Raw genomic sequence first — 18,966 nt, 5'->3', positions numbered from 1 at the left:
GAAACTGAGCCGGAGAGAGGTTATTTTGTCACACAGCTTGTAAGTGGAGGGCTGAGATTTGACCCTGGCCTGTGCTCTGAACTCCCAGGCTCTGCCATCTTTCTGATTACACTGGTATTTGGGCACTTGAAAGGGAAAGGAAACATAACTGTCCCAAGCACTGAGCTAGATTCTGAGCCCCTAGGAGTCAGGAGAGGGTGATACAAAACAGACTAGGTGAAATATGGCTAGATTTCTGGTAGAAAAGGATTTAATTCATTCCATCCAAATTCTTCATTTTATAGATAAGAAAACTGAGGTTCGAAATGGGGAAGGGACTTCCCAAGTTCCCATAGGGAAGTTTAGATGTCCTGACTTCCAGGTAAGATGCCAGGCTATTGGACCCTGCTCAAGAATGATGGTCCACACAGCTGCACTTCTGTACAGCCAGTACTCCTTTTTAAAACACCTTGCCCAACAACTTGGCAATGTCTAATGAGAGCTACAAAACATTTTCTATTCTTTGATCAAGCAGTTTCACTCTTGATAAAGTTGGGGAGACTGTGCAAAGTTGCAGAAATAGCCAATTTAATAGCAAAAACTGGAAACAACCCTGAGTTCTGACAATAAGAAAATCACCAAGCTTATTGGGATCTGTTAGCACAATGAAGAATTAAAGAATGATTTTGAATGGCCAGAATGTGAACTATATTGATAGATACAGAATCCTTCCCCGTGAAATAAGCAGAACCCAAAGTAGTATGGGTTCACTGATTACAACTATGTAAGAAATTCAGGGGTATTAAATAACAGAAGAGAGGTCCTTTACATAAACCATTTTCCCTATAGTGATGGTGCAGTGGGATAAAAGGTGTCATACTGCTGGTAGAAGTCTAAGTTGATTAATCTGGAAAAAAATAGTTTTGACAACTTTATATCAAAATTTTAAGTTTTTTTTTGTTTTTGTTTTTGTTTTTTTGAGATGGAGTCTCACTCTGTAGCCAGGCTGGAGTGCAGTGGCGCGATCTCAGCTCCCTGCAAGCTCCACCTCCCAGGTTCATGCCATTCTCCTGCCTCAGCCTCCCAGGTAGCTGGGACTACAGGCGCCCGACACCCCACCAGGCTAATTTTGTTTTTGTATTTTTAGTAGAGATGGGGTTTCACCATGTTAGCCAGGATGGTCTCAATCTCCTGACCTCGTGATCCGTCCGCCTCGGCCTCCCAAAGTGCTGGGATTACAGGCGTGAGCCACCGTGCCTGGCCTGAATTTAGGAATGTTTTGAATACTGAAGAGATGAAAAAAAATTAGAAAGAAAATATTCCCAATAATTCCATGTTTAGGAATATAGCCTAAAGAAATGTTCTTAGAAAAATATTTATAGATCAGGCAGGGTGCCTCAGGATTGCCTGAGCTCAGGAGTTCAAGACTAGCCTGAACAAAACAAATGAGCCAGGTGTGGCGGTGTGCGCCTGTAGTCACAGCTACTCGGGAGGCTGAGACAGGAGAATTGCTTGAACCTGGGAGGCAGAGGTTGCATTGAGCCGAGATTGTGCCACTGCACTCCAGCCTGGGCGACAGAGCAAGATTCTGTCTCTACAAAAAAAAAAAAAAAAAAAAAAACTATAAAGAAAAAATATTCATTAAAGCAGTATCTATGATAGCAGGAAATGGAAACACTGTAAATGCCCATCAGTGAAATACTTTGCAGACATTAAAAATAATATCATCTTTCCTTTAATACAGAATCAAGGAAAATTAAATAAAATAATGTGATGTAAGTTTGACTGCAGAGATAACTGTTCATTAAAAAAGACTAGGTTGGGTGCGGTGGCTCACACTTGTAATCCCAGAACTTTGGGAGGCAGAGGCAGGTGGACCACCTGAGGCCAGGAGCTCGACACCCACCTGGCCAACATGGTGAAACCCTGTCTCTACTAAAATATAAAAATTAATGCCTGTAATCCCAGCCACTTGGGAGGTAGAGGCAGGAGAATCGCCTGGGCAACATGGTGAGACCACATCTCAGAAAAAGCCAAAAAACCCGTACCAGTTGTAGGATAATTCCTTGATTAACCCCACCTACCTAGAACCATTCATTAAGTGTTTTATTCAGCATTTGTGGGGTGTCTTCTCTTTGTATCCCCAGCAGCTACTTTGGTAAGGTGCTGGGAATCCAAAGTTCAGTACTATATGGGTCATGCCTAGCCATGTCTGTGGGAGGAGAGAGACAAGAGAATCATGGATAATAGGTCAGTAGGATAGATGCAAATTAAATGCATCTTGCTCAGGATTTAAACAGCTTATATGACATGAATTTGCATTCATGTTTCTTGGCTATTCATGTTCTTAGGTCAGTGTTATATATTTTGCCACCTCCCTAACGAGGTTATAATTCAGGATAGGACTGTGGATTCTGTTTATACTACCGATACATGTTCAGAGCACCTTGGTTTGGAGTTCTAGGTGGAATCCCACATAAATTTGTGGAGTTGGCCAGGCGTGGTAGCTCATGCCTGTAATCCCAGCATTTTGGGAGGCCGAGGAGGGCAGATCACCTGAGGTCAGGAGCTCTAGACCCACCTGGCCAACATGGTGAAACCCTCTCTCTACTAAAATACAAAAATGAGCCAGGCGTGGTGGGGGGTGCCTGTAATCTCAGCTACTTGGGAGGCTGAGGCAGGAGAATTGCTTGAACCCAGGAGGCAGAGGTTGCATTGAACCGAGATTGAGCCACTGCACTCCAGTTTGGGCGACAGAGCCAGATTCTGTCTCAAAATTGAATGAATGAATGAATGAATGAATGAATGAATGAATGAATGAATAAATAATTTGCTGAATTAACTGATGATTTCAACCTGAAAAAATACAGGTGAGTAAGCATATAGGCTACTAGGCAAATGTTGTATTGCCCTCTCATCTCCTTATCCACCTACACATGTGGTCATGCAGACTGCAATAAACCCATATCCAGGCCAACTAAAGGAAACGTTTGCCTTGTGGGCCCTGTTGATCCTAAGAGAACTTGCCTTATCCTGGATATGAATCACATGCTTAATTTTAGGTTGCCACTTATGAATACTACTTGTTCTAGCCAAATTAATCCTCGAGGAAGAGAACGAAATGAGCTTAAGATCCTAATGCCAGGTCAGGCACAGTGACTCGTGCCTATAATCCCAGTGCTTTGGGAAGCTGAGGTGGGAGGATTACTGGAGCCCAGGAGTTGAAGACCAGCCTAGATAACATAGTGAGACCCCTTCCCCACTGCCCCACCATTTTCTCTCTAAAGAAGAAAAAAAAAGACCTTAATGCCAATTGTAGTGAAGCCATAATTGAATAACCTAACTGCCAGTGGCTGTTGGAATAGCCTGAGTTGTGAGTTCAAATTTTGATTCATTTTAACAAAAGATCCTAAACATAATAGTTTTTCCAATAGCCTGTATCCTTTACAAAGTCAACACTCATAGGAGGAGCAATACTGGTTGTGCTCTGCCTCTGCTGCAGCCTCCCCTCAGTCGCAATCCCTCAGGCCATTAAAGACCAAAACCATTTTTGAAAAATCTGGATTTCTGTGAAATTGGATAACTTATGGGGGTGTAGTGACTACAACACAGTAGGCACACAGTAGGCACTAAAGTTAACCGAACCAGTCTTTGTTTTAAGAAAAGTCATCTATAATAATTCTGCAGATTAATGTCAAGTAATATTACAAATAATTTATGACATACAGTGCTTAAACTAAAAGGAGAATCCCAGTCATACCTCTATTAGAGGCAGAGCGAGAGCTAGAAACAGGACTCTTTCATTTTGCTGCATTCTAAGAATGGAGATTGGGATGGGGCGGAGGTAGGCTCATAGAGGAATTCATGGGATTTCCTTAATGCAGTCTTGCTCTGTCGCCCAGGCTGGAGTGCAGTGGCGCGATCTCAGCTCACTGCAAGCCCCGCCTCCCAGGTTTACGCCATTCTCCTGCCTCAGCCTCCCGAGTAGCTGGGACTACAGCCGCCCACCACCACGCCCAGCTAGTTTTTTTTTGTATTTTTAGTAGAGACGGGGTTTCACCGTGTTAGCCAGGATGGTCTCGATCTCCTGATCTCGTGATCCACCCGTCTCGGCCTCCCAAAGTGCTAGGATTACAGGCTTGAGCCTCTGCGCCCGGCCTGCTGCCAAATTATTTCACAGGTATTCCTCGAGCACTTAGTATGCATTCCTTAGTTTTACTGCACTTCTCGTCACCAGAACAGGAAAGGAATTGTGTCCTACAGCTCCTTGACCAAGTACCTCTCCACTAATACTGTGCACGCTAAAGATGCAGGAACAAAGCACTAGACTCTGGGATATGAAGATCTCAAATTCTATTCTCTGTGCACTTCAGAGTTGGAGAAGGATCCATCAAGTTTCAGTAGAATGTACCAAGGAAGGGAGGCAATGTGGTAGAATAGAAAGAATAAGGATTGTAGTTGAGACACCTGCAACCTGGACCTGCTAGTCCACCTACTGCTGTGTAATCTTGGACAATTATGTCCACCTCTATGGGTTTTGGATCCTTTATCTGTAAAGTGAAGAGATTGGCCAGATGCTTTCCAGCACTAGGAATCTGTGCTTTAAATTAAAGTTTTACCTAACATACCATACTTTTTATCAATGTCCACCTACAGATAACAACCCACCTTATTTTATTTGAGTTTTGAGACAGGGTCTTGCTCTGTCTTGCATTCCAGGCTGGAGTGCAGTGGCACAATCATGGATCACTGAAGTCTCCACCTCTGAGGTTCAAGCGTTCCTCCCACCTCAGCCTCCCAAGTAGCTGGGACTATAGGCATGCACCATTGTATCCAGCTAATTTTTTATTTTTTGTAGAGACAGGGTCTCACTGTGTTGCCCAGGCTGGTCTCAAATTCCTAGGCTCAAGTGATCCTCCCACCTTGGCTTCCCAAAGGGTTGGGATTACAGGCGTGAGCCACCATGCCTGGCCTAACCCAGTTTCTTAGATAGGTTCCCCAGCCTGTCATTTAAGTCATCTAAATTTGATGCACTTACTAAGTTGATGCCATTTTTGCTGTAGAAAATTATTTATTTAAAAAAATAGTTATGACTTTCACCACATATTAATAAATCATTATCTAGTGAGCTTGGTTAAAGTTTGACCTCACCAATATTGCTAGCTAAGAAAATACATGTATGGCACTTTAACATACCTGGTGTCCTTTAAGCCTCGTTATTAAAATAGATGAGATAGGTTAGAAATCACTATTTCTGCTGGGTGCAGTGGCTCATGCCTGTAATCCCAGCACTTTCGGAGGCTGAGGTGGGCAGATCACCTGAGGTCGGAAGTTCGAGACCAACCTGACCAACATGGAGAAACCCTGTCTCTACTAAAAATACAAAATTAGCCGGGCGTGATGGCGCATGCCATGTAATCCCAGCTACTCGGGAGGCTGAGGCAGAAGTATCGCTTGAACCTGGGAGGCAGAGGCTGCGGTAAGCCAAGATTGCACCACTGCACTCTAGCCTGGGGGACAGAGTGAGACTCCGTCTCATGAAAGAGAAAGAAAGAAAGAGAGAGAGAGAGAGAGGGAGAGAGGGAGGGAAAGAGGGAGGGAGGGAGGAAGGAAGAAAGGAAGGAAGGAATAAAGGGAGGGAGGGAGGAAGGGGAGGAAGGAAAAGAAGTCACTATTTCCTTTTTATCATGAGGAAACGGAAGGTCAGAGACAGAGGTCTAACATCACGTGGTAGGTATGGAAAAGGAATACTGTAGAGGTCTGTGATTGCTTTTGGTTTGTGACTTCCTACAAAAAGGAACAGACCCTGTTTCCCAAAGCCCAGGTCTGCTGCCTGGCTTATGACCTACACCGAATAGAGTAACTCAACCCTCTGATAACAATGACCCAATGATTAGCAGCTGCCGCAGAGCCCATTAAACTGGAATTAATCCTTGGGAGTAGGGAATGGGGGAGAGTTATTTCTGCTAATGTTGCTTAGCAAATACAGTCATATTTTTTTGTCACATGGAGGAGACCCTTCTGCAGTAAGAGAGAATCAGGCCTTGGCTGGGTGCGGTGGCTCACGCCTGTAATCCCAGCACTGTGGGAGGCCAAGGTGGGCAGATCATGAGGTCGGGAGATCGAAACCATCCCGGCCAACATGGTGAAACCCTGTCTCTACTAAAAATACAAAAATTATCTGGGCATGGTGCCGTCCACCACGGCCTCCTAAAGTGCTGGGATTATAAGCATAAGCCACTGCTCCCAGCTGAGGTGTTTCAAACATAACATTAAAATAGAATTTTTAATTTTTCACCCCTGTACTCACTCTGTTCCCTCATCTTGGTAAATGGTACCATTATCTATTTATTTGCTCAACTCAAATGCTAGAATCAGATTTATTTCTCTTATTCCTTCATCTCTACCATCACCCCTGCCCCTGTACCTCCAACTAATGAGGTCTTTATTCTACTTCCAAAGGATATTCTAGGCTGGGCACAGTGGCTCACGCCTGTAATCCCAGCACTCTGGGAGGCAAAGGTGGGCAGATCACCTGAGGTGAGGAGTTCGAGACCAGCCTGGCCAACATGGCGAAACACTATCTGTACTAAAAATATAAAAATTAGCTGGGCATGGTGGCGGGCGCTTGTAATCCCAGCTACGCAGGAGGCTGAGGCAGGAGAATTGCTTGAACACAGGAGATGAAAGTTGCAGTGAGCCGAGACTGCACCATTGCACTCCAGCCTGGGTGACAAGAGCGAAACTCGGTCAGAAGGAAGGAAGGAAGGGAGGGAGGAAGGGAGGGAGGGAGGGAAGAAAGAGAAAGAAAGAAAAGAAAAAGAAAGAAAGACAAAGAAAGAAAGGGAAAGAAAGAAAAGAGAAAGAGAAAGGAAAGGGGAAGGAAGGAAAGAAGGAGAAAAAGGAAAGAAAGAAAGAAAAAGAAAGGGAAGAAAGAAAGAAGGAAAGAAAGAAAAGACATTCTAAAAGTATCTGCTTCTCTCAATCTCCATCACTTTTGCCACTGATTGAAGCGACATCTATCTTTGCCTGGACTGCTACAATAGTCGCCTAACTGGGCTCTGTGTTTTCCTTCTTTCCCCTTTACAACAGATTCTTTACAAATAAACTAATCTTTTAAAAAATATGTCAGATAATTTCTTTCTCTTGCTCAGAACTTACAGGAGTTCTGAGTGTACTTAAAAATACCTTACCAAGACCTTCAAGATCTCTGGTGATCTGGCCACTGCTTCCCTCTCAAACCACAAACCTCATTTCTACTGGTGCCCCCTCAGGCACTACATACTTTAGCCACACCACCTCTCATTCTATGCTTTGAACATGCCAAATTCACCACTCTCTTGTTCTGCCTTCTTGTAGTACTTTTCCTTCAGATCTTTGTTAGCCTGGCTCCTTAGGGTTCAGTTAGTTTTTGTTTTTGAGACAGTCTTACTGTGTTGCCCACGCTGAAATGCAGTGGCACCATCATGGCTCACGGCAGCCTTGACCTCCTGGGCTCAAGTGATCCTCCCACCTCAGCCTCCTGAGTAGCTTGAACTACAGGCATGCACCCCCAGGCCTGGCTAATTTTTTTTAGTAGAGATGCAGTCTCGCCATAATGCCCAGATTGGTCTAGAACTTCTGGCCTCAAGCCATCCTCCTGCCTCAGCCTCCCGAAGTGCTGGGATTACAGGAGTAATCAGTTCTTAGCTTCAATAAATATCCTTCTCTCAGAGAGGCCTTTCTTGCCTTCCTGCAGTGTCAGATTAGGTTAGAGATTGGCAAGAAGAGAACACGCATACAAAAACACAGAGACACGCACTCCTACTCTAAGTTCCGACTTTACATAGCCAATGGTATCGGACTTGCAGGAAGAGAGATGGCTATGAGCAAGGCTACACATCTGTCTCAGCTTTTCCCTTGCTCCTAATCCTTTTGCACAAGAAAGCTCCTGCCAGAACTGAGAAGGAAACCAGATTCTTGCCACGTTACTGCTTTTTAAAACTCAGGCTTACATCACTAAGTGGGAAGACTACACTAACAATCTGTATGCTTCCATTTAAGGGCAGCTTTTATAAATACTGGGATCTGCTAGTCCTTAACTGTACTCAGCACTGACAAGACTCCATCTTCATCTAGGAGACGAACCATGTCTTTCCTTCTAGCTCTTCAATATTCCTCATAACCTGTCTCCCGTGGTGCCCCATCTCTTCCTGCCGTCTATCAGTTTCTATCTATTATTTTTGTTTCCTCCCAGCACACTGACGACTCTCGGAAATTATTTGGTGGTTATCTGTCTCCCCGACTAAAATACGAGTAGCGTGGGAGCAAATGCTTGCACACAGCTGTACTTCCATTTCTTAGAACAGTGCTTGGCATAGGGTAGATACTCCATAAATATTTGTTGAATGAGTGAGTAGATTACCTCCTACCTCCAGTCTTGCCACCCTCTACTTTCCTCTCCATCTGTAGCCAGTCAATCTCCTGGCTTCTCCCTAACCTGAAGATAAAGTCCAGCTCCTCAGTGTGTCCTGCCAGGCCCTTGCAGCCTGAGCCTGCCTGCCCCTCCAGCCTTGTCTCTCAATTTTCCTCTTGCCTGAAACTCTCCCTTCCACTTCCCCATCCCTTGGCTGCTTCTGTGTTCCAGACCTACTGAACTTCTTTCAGATGCTCAAAACTGGAGTCAGGGCTGGGTGCGGTGGCTCACGCCTGTAATCCCAGCACTTTGGGAGGCTGAAGCGGTTGGATCACCAGGTCAGGAGTTTGAGACCAGCCTCACCAACATGGTGAAACCCCATCTCTACTAAAAATACAAAAATTAGCCAGGCGTGGTGGCGCGAGCCTGTAGTCCCAGCTACTCATGAGGCTGAGGCAGGAGAATCGCTTGAATCCAGGAGGTGGAGGTTGCGGTGATCCAAGATCTTGCCACTGTACTCCAGCCTGGGCTACACAGTGAGACTCCATTTCAAAAAAAAAAAATAATAATAATAATAATAATAATGAAAGAGACTTTAAAGATAGAAAACCACCTGTTCTTGCAGATGTAATCCCACCTTGAGTCAAAATGCTGGGTGACCTCTGTAGTAGCGACTTGCTAACTCTAGGACTTTCAGCAAGTCATGTAACTAATCTAGGGCTTGATTTTCTTTTTTTTCCCACTTGAAAAAGAAGAGCTGGGCTAGATCAGTGGTTCTTGTACTTTTGGGTTTCTCATGAAGAAGTAAAAATAGAAATCAATGTAGGGTTGCCAACTTTTCATTTTGCCATATAAACATTTTTTAAAACTCACCAACTGTCATCATTTCATTATAAAAACATTTTGAGGCCGGGCGCGGTGGCTCAAGCCTGTAATCCCAGCACTTTGGGAGGCCGAGACGGGCGGATCACGAGGTCAGGAGATCGAGACCATCCTGGCTAACATGGTGAAACCCCGTCTCTACTAAAAAATACAAAAAAAAAACTAGCCGGGCGAGGTGGCGGGCGCCTGTAGTCCCAGTTACTCGGGAGGCTAAGGCAGGAGAATGGCGTGAACCCGGGAGGCGGAGCTTGCTGTGAGCCGAGATCCGGCCACTGCACTCCAGCCTGGGTGACAGAGTGAGACTCCGTCTCAAAAAAAAAAGAATTAAAAAAAAAAAAAACAAAAAACATTTTGATACAAAACATTGTAAAAATTATCCAGGCGTGGTAGTGTGTACCTGTAGTCCCAGCTTCTCAGGGGGCTGAAGTGGGAGGATTGCTTGAGCCTAGGAGGTCGAGGCTTCAGTGAGCTGTGTTTGTGCCACTGCACTCTAACCTGGGTGACAGAGCAAGATCCTATCTCAAAAAACAAACAGAAAATCCCCAGAAAAACACACAGCACAAAATAAAAAAACAAAAACCATTTTAGTACCAAAAAATTAGGACATAATTTTTTCATAAAAGGCCAACATTTAAATGGAATAACCTTAATTTTATGGAATACTCTACATTCTTTTTTATTTTTCTAGTGTTTTCATTAGCTGTTGAAAACTCTGTCATATCTCAGACCAGTTTGTGGACCAGCTCTTGGGGATGACTGAATGATATCTCAGGTCTCTTCCAACCTAATATTCTGAGACTTTATTCACAAGTAGTTTCCATGTTGCAGAAGGGTCCCCAGTAGGTCTATTTGGTGCTGGGGCTGAGCAGACACAGTGAAGAGTTTTTACCTGTGCGGACGCCCGTACTATGCGCACCGGGCATGCTATCGTCAACACCTAAGGCAATCCTATGGGGTAGGTATTACTGATGGCAAAACTGAGGCTTGGAAAGATTAAACTACCCAAAGTCACACTGTAGTGGAGTGGCCACCACCACAGTGTGACTTTGGGTGGCTTACTTAATCTTGACTCCAAAGCCCATAGTTTTCTGCACCCAGATTCTAGTATTATGTCTAGCAGTTACTTTTCTCCTGGAAGCAGCCACCTCTTCTGAAAATGGCTTCTTCTCCTACTCTAGCGTGTAGACTGAGCTCAAGGAAGGTTGATTTCCAGGCCATGGTTGATCCATCCAGTCATGGGAACTTGACCCAAGGAGGGAGTACCGGTCAGAGATCTTCCTCGGGTTTCTGACCTTATACCTCCAGAGATTAGAAGGTGTTACGTTCTTTTTTTTTTTTTTTTTTTTTTGAGACGGAGTCTTGCTCTGTTGCCCAGGCTGGAGTGCAGTGGCGCAATCTCGGCTCACTGCAAGCTCCGCCTCCCGGGTTCACGCCATTCTCCTGCCTCAGCCTCCCGAGTAGCTGGGACTACAGGCGCCCGCCGCTGCGCCTGGCTAATTTTTTCTATTTTTAGTAGAGACGGGGTTTCACCATGGTCTCGATCTCCTGACCTTGTGATCCACCCGCCTCGGCCTCCCAAAGTGCTGGGATTACAGGCGTGAGCCACCGCGCCCGGCCAGGTGTTACGTTCTAATGCAGCAAGCCATAAATGCTGACTCAGTTGTTTTCAGAACCGTCTTGTTGCCAGAAAACAAGAGTTGTTGCCAGAAACTGTCTTCAGGAAGAGGGAATGAGGCCACCTCAAGGTGAAACAGGAGAGAGAACCTGGCAGCATTCAAGTCCCGGGATCCAATTGTTCCCGAGGCTGCCCCATCCCCGCATTTCCCATGGTTAGATTATTCAACCTTTCCCTGAATTGAGCAAGGGAATAAATCCTTCTCTTTTCTTGTTCTCTTTTTTGTTTGAGACAAGGTCTCACTCTGTAGCCCAGGTTAGAGGGCAGCGGCGTGGTCATGGCCCATTGCGGCCTCAACCTCTCAGACTCAAGCAATCTTCCCACCCCAGGCTCCCGAGTTGCTGGTACTACAGGCACGTGCCAACACACCTGGCTAATTTTTTAAGTTTTTAGTAGGGATGGGGCCTCACTATGTTGCCCAGATGGATCTCAAACTGCTGAGCTCAAGCAATCCTCCCACCTTGGCCTCCCAAAGTGCTGGGATTACAGGCGTGAGCCACTGCGCCCAGTCCCCTCCTATTTTCTAAGCCAATTCAAGTTTAATCAGATGCAACCAGTTTAGCTCAGGTCCCCGTGCTCTCATCCTTCTTCCCCAGTAAGGAGGTAGCACACTACAGTGGAAAGAAAGTGGACCTCGGAATAAGAACTTTGGCAAGATGTGAACAAAACAATACTGCATGGTGTTACAGGCTTAGAAACTGTCAGAAGCACTCACATTCAGCCACTGCAGCCTGGGCTATTGTCTGGAACACCAGACAGAACGCTGAGGCTTGTGTTGAGGACAAAGGTCTTAGATGCATCTGAGAAAGGGAAACAAAAGAAAAAGCCGTGCATGTTCGTTTTCAGTTCAGTTACAGCGGGTCCTCGATTAACGTCATTTCATTATAACGCTGCTGAGAGGAAAAATCGATTCCCTGCCGGGGCCACTTTCTGAGTGAAGTTTGCACGTTCTCCTTGGGTGTCTGAGCTTGTGTTGCAGGGTTTTCTCCAGGTCCCCCGACTTCCTCCCACATCCCAAAGATGTGCAAAGATGTGAATTGCACATCTAAATTGTCTACACTGTGTTTAGACTGTCCCAGTTTGAGTGAGTGTGGATATGTGAGTGAGCGTAGGTGTGTGTAAGGGTGTGGGTAAGTGTGGGATGTGAGTGGGTACGTGACTGTGCATGTATGAGTGTGGGGAGGTGAGTGTGTGTGTGGGAGTGTGGGTGTGTGTTAGTGAGTGTGGGTGTATGTGTGGATGTGAGTGTGAGCGTGTGAAGGAGAGTGAGGATGTGAGTGTGGGGATATGTGTGTGTGTGAGAGAGTGTGAGAGGCTGTGTGAGAGTGTGTGTGAGACAGTGTGAGTGTGTGTGTTAAAATGTGTGAGTGTGAGTGTGTGAGAGTATGTGTGAGTTTGAGAGTGTGTGTGTGTTTGTGTGTGTGAGAGTGTGTGGGGGAGAGAGTGAGTGTAAGTGTGTAAGAGTGTGTGTCACTGTATATGTGTGTGAGTGCATGTGTGTGTGAGTGTGTGTGGGAGAGAGACAGAGGTGTGTGTGTGTGTGGTGTGAATGCGTGCCCTGCGACAGGATGGTGTCCTGCCCGGGGTTGGATCCCACCTTATGCCCTGAGTTGCAGAGATAGACTCCGGCCACTTGAACTGAAACAATTGGGTAACTAATTATCTTATTTGTTTTTACCAATCTTTCATAAATGTATGTGTAGTTCACATTTATTTCAATGTTAATATATTGGGAGTGTTCTGGTCTTTATCTAGAAGTTTGGTGATGCTTTTGTGACAGAAATATGCTGTAGGAACCTAACTCTTGTTTCCGTCAATTAGCCTGTGGTCAAATTGGTTTTGTTATACGTCGTTTCATTTAAAGTTGCAGTTCCCAAGAACCTATCAGCATCCTTAAATGATGACCTACTGTATTTTTGAAGTAACAGCAAAATGTACAATTTATGGATGAAAACTCTCTTCTCCATCAGTCATGTTTTATGACTGTAACATTTTACAGTTGTGTGTGTGTTTTTTAGGACAGGTTAATACATAGGGTTCAAAATTCAAAAGATACAAAAGAAAGTATAATGCAGTGAACGAAGTTTCCCTGTGATCCCTGCCTCTGACCACACCCACCTTTCCCAGCAGCCAATCAATGTCAGCAGTTAAAATCTTTCCAGAGATATTCTCTGCACATATATGTTGGCTTTTGCTGCATGACAAGACACTTCAAAGCTTAGTGAGTTAAGAAAAAAACAAGCTTGGGAGTCTATGGGCCCGTGGAGCACTTCTAGTCTGGGCTTGCTCAGCAAGGCTAGGTGGTAGAGGATACCCTCAGTCACGTGTCTGGAATTGTCAGGCTGGGTGGACCAGAAGATCCTTGCATGTCTGGAAGTTGGCTTATGTCAACTGAAGTGATGGCCACATGCCTCCCATCATCTGGGAGACTAGCTCCGACTCATGTGATGACAGAAGAGTTCCCAGCAGCGAAAGGGGTTATACTCCAACACACAAGCCGTATCAAGTTTCTGCTTTCATTATATTTGCTAATGAACCTCATATGGCCACGTCCAGGATCAAGGGATGGAGAAATAGACCCCACATCATGGTGGAAAGAAGTGTAAAGTCTCATTGCAAGAGGGCACACATTTAGAGAGGAGAAGAATTAAGGGCATTCTCTGCTGTCTATGACAGCACATGTGTGTGAAGATGAGTGCATGTATGTACTCATGTGTGTGCATATGCACCTTTTCCTGTTTTTTACATAAGTGGTGGCATACCGTCTTATGGCTTCTTATAGCTAAAACCTGATTCACAATCCTTGATGTCTACCAAACATGAAAGTTTATATTTTAGGTAGTAAAGGCATATTACAATCAAACAGTTTGATGGGAGAGTTCTTATCTCTTTATGTCAAATAGTAGGAAGATGAAGTGGAGGAACCTGTAACCTATGATAGAGAACAGAGCAGAGCTCACTGAGACCTTCACCTGAGCTCCTACCTCAGCTCATCCAGTATCTTTATGTAGTCGTTTACGGTGGAGGAACCTGTAACCTATGATAGAGAACAGAGCAGAGCTCACTGGGACCTTCACCTGAGCTCATACCTCAGCTCATCCAGTATCTTTATGTAGTCATTTACAGTTGGAAAGTCAGCTTCCCAGAGAAATGCCTGTATAGTACCCAAATAAAGTACCTTGCTTTATAGTCTCCATTTGTTTATTTATTTTTGAAGAGACAGAGGTCTCATTGCGTTGTCCAAGCTGGTCTTGAACTCCTTGGTTCAAGAGATCCTCTTGCCTCGGCCTCCCGAGTAGCTGGGACTACAGACGTGAGCCACCGCACCCGGGCCTCATGGTCTCTATTTAATTAGAGTTGATTCCCTTCTTGAAAAAAGACTCATTTTGTGGTTGTCATTTATCAGAGAGGGAGCTTGTATTGTCCCCATTTGGGTCTTGACGCTACCTTTTCAGTGAGGCCTTCTCATCTAGTCTAAGAGGGTGCCCTACTTCAATTCCTGTCCCCGCTCCCTTTCCTGCCTTGTTCTTCTCCATAGCACAATCACCACCTGACACGCCATATATTTGTTTGTTTGTTAGTTCCTGTATTGTCCATCTCTGCCAACTAGAATATAAGCTCTGGGGGGCAGACTTTGTCTTGTTTACTTCTCTATCCCCAGCACCTAGAATAGTGACTGCCACATAGAAGGCTTTTGGTAAATATTTCTTGAATAAATGAATATTGTAAAAATTCTCACACAAGTTAGTTTCCTTTCTAAGCCCCAATTACCTCATCTTTAAGGTGGGGATTGTAATACCCGCTTCGCTGGGTTCCCATGAGGAGTAAGCGAGTTATGCATGCACAGCAACTCCTACGGTGCATGACATCTAGACTGATCCATCGAGGTGGATCAGAAGGTGTGCTCACAGCCCGCATTTACGTAAGGGCATCAATGTTCATAACAGCAAGTAGTACCTCTTCTGGGACATGGGAACTTTGGCGTGGATCAAAACCTTCAAATGAAAAGAAGTCAGAAAAGAAGTCAGCCTTTTAAAAGGCTAGTCCGGACTTCTTTGCAGTGTAGCAAACCAAACACGTGTTTGTCTTTCTCCCCTCCTGATTTGCCATTAAAATTAAGCAAAGAAACAATGGGAAGCTGAGGCTGAAGGATCACTTAAGCCCAGGAATTCAAGGCTGCAGTGAGCTGTGATTGCACCACTGCACTCCGGTCTGGGTGACAGAGCAAGATCCTGGAAAGAAAAGAAGAAAAGAAAAGAGAAAAGACAGAAGAGAAGAGAAGAAAAAGGAGAAGAGGAAAGAGAGAGCAAAAGAAAGAAAAATGGAAGGATAGAAGAAAAAGGGAGGAAGGAAGGGAGGAAGGGAGGGAGGGAGAGAGGGAGGGAGGAAGGGAGGAAGGGAGGAAGGAAGGAAAGAAGGAAGGAAGGAAAACTAAGCTCATAAAACTGAAGAAAATAGGATGGCCCTTCAGTGGACAAGGGAGTTAAATGAATTTCAGTGGAATGTAGAAAACCACAGCCAAGAATGAGCGTGGGCGGGCACTTTGGGAGACCAAGGCAGGCGGATCATCTGAGGTCAGGAGTTCTAGGCAAGCCTGGCGAACATTGCGAAACCCTGTCTCTACTAAAAACACAAAAATTTGCCAGGTGAAGTGGTGGGTGCCTGTAATCCCAGCTACTTGGGAGTCTGAGGCAGGACAATCGCTTGAACCCAGGAGGCAGAGGTTGCAGTAAACTGAGACCGTGCCATTGTACTCCAGCCTGGGTGACAGAGCTGAAACTCCATCTCAAAAAAAATAAATAAAGAAAGAATGTGGGAGGATACAGCTATCCCATTGCGCAGTGTCAGTCCTGGACAGGAGGATGGCAGGGGATGGGAGTGAGCCAGCGGGGCCATGCCAGGGATTCCTGAAAGTCTACCTACTAAACAGCTCCATCTGTCAGCTGCTCACACTCTTTAACACTCTCGCACCCTCTCCCTGTCCCCTCACCCTGTGCTGGTAGACACCAGCCATTTAGCTCTAGATGAAGGAACTGCTAAAGGAGAGCTTTGACAGTTACGGTGAGTTGGCAACCCAGAGGAGAGCCCCTCCGTTCTGCCACTTCAGTTTCCCACAATCCAAAGGCCAGCTCCCAACCCATTCGTCCTAATGTGACACACACAAATCAGCAAGCCCTACCCAGGTACACAGATGGGCCAAGCCAGAAGGAGATCTGGGGAAACAGGACATGCCCACTGGCTACTAGAATAGTCAACCTCGCCGTCGTTAATAAACACAAAATGACAATCCAAGGATGAAAACCAGCGACATGGAAGAGAAAGACAAACTGTTCCTGTACAGAGAACCAAAATTGGCCATTCACTCAAGACTAACGTCCTAGGGGGACAGAACATGGCTACAGGGATAGAAGGAGTAAAGAAGAGAGAGGGGATCATTTATTAGGCACGGACATCGGCTAAGTCCTGTGCTCAAGCGTTCACATATATTTCCTCATTTAACTCTGCCAATGACTTTCTGAAATTGACAATATTCTTGTTGACCATTTTACAAATGAAGAAGCTGTGAGTCAGAGAAGTCAATAACTTATCCTGAGGTCATACAGCTGCTAAAGGAAACACACTGCATTCTTTGTTTTGTTTGTTTTATATTTGTTTTTGTTCTTAGCGTGGACACATTTATTAACCAAAGGGATGATCCTAACCAAATCAACACTTTGAAATAGTTGCATGTAAAATGTTTGTGATAAGATAATTGAACACAGTAATGAAGAAAAAAAAACAAACCCAGCAGTATGGAGATCTGCTCATTGAACTGAGCCTGTTTATTTTCGTAGCTAATTCCTGTCCAAAGTGATGGTGGAATTTTTATTCTACTTTTTTTTTTCATTTCCTTTTTTCTTAAATTATACGTTAAGTTCTGGGGTACATGTGCAGAATGTACAGGTTTCTTACATAGGTATACACGTGCCATGGTGGTTTGTTGCACCCATCAACCTATCATCTACATTAAGTATTTCTCCTAATGCTATCCCTCCCCTTGCCCCCAACCCCTCGACAGTCCCCGGTGTGTGATGTTCCCCTCCCTGTGTCCATGTGTTCTCATTGTTTAACTCCCAATTATGAGTGAGAACATGCAGTGTTTGGTTTTCTGTTCCTGTGTTAGCTTGCTGAGAATGATGATTTCTAGCTTCATCCATGTCCCTGCAAAGGACATGAACTCATCCTTTTTTATGGCTGCATAGTATTCCATGGTGTAATATTCTACTTTTTCCTAGATCTGAGTACAGGTGACATTGTTCATGACACAGTCCATCACTAATTTCCCATCTTTTGATTTTCTTGTTGTTGTGTTTTTCCTTCCCATCCCTCTCCCAATGTTGAACCAATGTGCCATCTGTAAGTGCAGACAGTCAGAGTTTTTCTGCCATCAGCTGTAGTTTCTTCTAACTTCTCTAACCAGGGTGTAAGAAGAAAACTGTTGTCTTCAAAGTGCTCTCAGTTTTTATGGTGAGGTTGTTGCTATCATGAGAGATGATACAATCTGGTCTGGCCATTGCACCCATGTTTTGCAGAGCTATTCCCACTGCCAGTTCTTTCATGTCTTCATCAAAGCCTTTGGTGTCCATCAGGCACCATCTTCCTTCCAGCTGCTCAGCAGTGACCTGGGTCGGCGTGCAGAGTGCACAGAGCGGGGTCAGGCATGGAGAGTGGGCTGTGCGACTCCTGGCACCTACAGGCACTTTAGAAGGGACCTGCCCCAGATGCCCATTTGTTGTTAAAGTCTTGATTGCTTTTATTTTATTATGAAGATGGTATGCAGGATGCATGCTTATTCTAACAAATTTAAACAAACCAGAGTAAAAGCATCCCCAGAAAGAGCTTCTATTTCTGTTTCTCCAGACTTTTTCTACACGTATGCCAGTAGATATGTATCTTATTTTTTCTTAAGTCTTCCAACAGTTTATTAGAAAGAATGTAGATGTTTTTAAAAATCCCCACTGTCATGAACTTAACTTGAGGTTTTCAGCTCTGGTATAAGCTGAATCAAAAAAAGAAATTTAAAAAAAAGTATTAAACATTTTTTTCACTCATTTGTCATATTGACAGTGCAACTACAAATCTGGTCTAAATGTACACACTCTCATACAACAACGTACAGCTTTCTTTGTCCTCCATGCTAAGAGATGTAAAAGCTTAAGGGTCAAACAATACCAAATGTATAATTTTTTTTTTTTTTTTTTTAAGACAGAGTCTCACTCTGTTACCCAGGCTGGAGTACAATGGCGCGATCTCGGCTCACTGCAACCTCCGCCTCCCGGGTTCAAGTGATTCTCCTGCCTCAGCCTCCTGAGCAGCTGGTATTACAGGTGCCTGCCAACACGCCCAGCTAATTTTTGTACTTTAGTAGAGATAGGGTTTCCCCATGTTGGCCAGACTGGTCTCGAACTTCTGACCTCAGGTGATCCACCTGCCTTGGCCCCCCAGAGTGCTGGGATTACAGGTGTGAGCCACCGCAACCGGCCCAAATGAAGAATTTTAAAAAACCATCTAAGTTAAGGCATTCACTAGTTTTAGCTAAGATACATCTGGAACACTGACAAGAATCATGTGAAGTAAATTTTTTGAAAAATAAACTTTAGTGAAAAATCCTGAAGGATAATACCAGAAGAATAGTAGGTTACCAGTAAGGTGTCAGCCAATTTGTTCCAGCCACTTCTGAATCCATGTTCTATAACCTAAAATTTAGTTCTGTTTCCCTAAGCTGAGAGCTTTCTATCATGTCAGTATCTATGTTATGAAGAAAAGGAGACTTAGGTGAGATGTTTGTATTTATTCCAACTGCTGCATCCATTGCCTAGGACCTCAACAGCTTCCTGGAAATCTGGGATGTCTTCATACATCAGGTTATTGCCTTAGCTGACCTTAAAATTGCCCCTTACAATGGTACATATCAACCCTCTGTGAAGCCTTTTCAAAAACAAAACAGGTTGAAAAATGGGTTAAAGTAGGCAAATAGAGCATGCCTTTTGAGCAA

General features: G+C 44.6%; 1 pseudogene; it reads right to left on the bottom strand.

Annotated features, from left to right (window-relative positions):
- Positions 1-11,494: 11,494 nt before the first annotated feature.
- LOC112605832 lies at positions 11,495-18,832 on the bottom strand (annotated as a pseudogene).
- Between the last annotated feature and the right edge of the window lie 134 nt (positions 18,833-18,966).

The sequence above is a fragment of the Theropithecus gelada genome, chromosome 14 (genome assembly GCF_003255815.1).
Source record: "Theropithecus gelada isolate Dixy chromosome 14, Tgel_1.0, whole genome shotgun sequence".
Classification (NCBI taxonomy): Eukaryota; Metazoa; Chordata; class Mammalia; order Primates; family Cercopithecidae; genus Theropithecus; species Theropithecus gelada.
The sequence above is the reverse complement of the archived record's forward strand: the minus strand, read 5'-3'. Positions and strand labels throughout refer to the sequence as shown.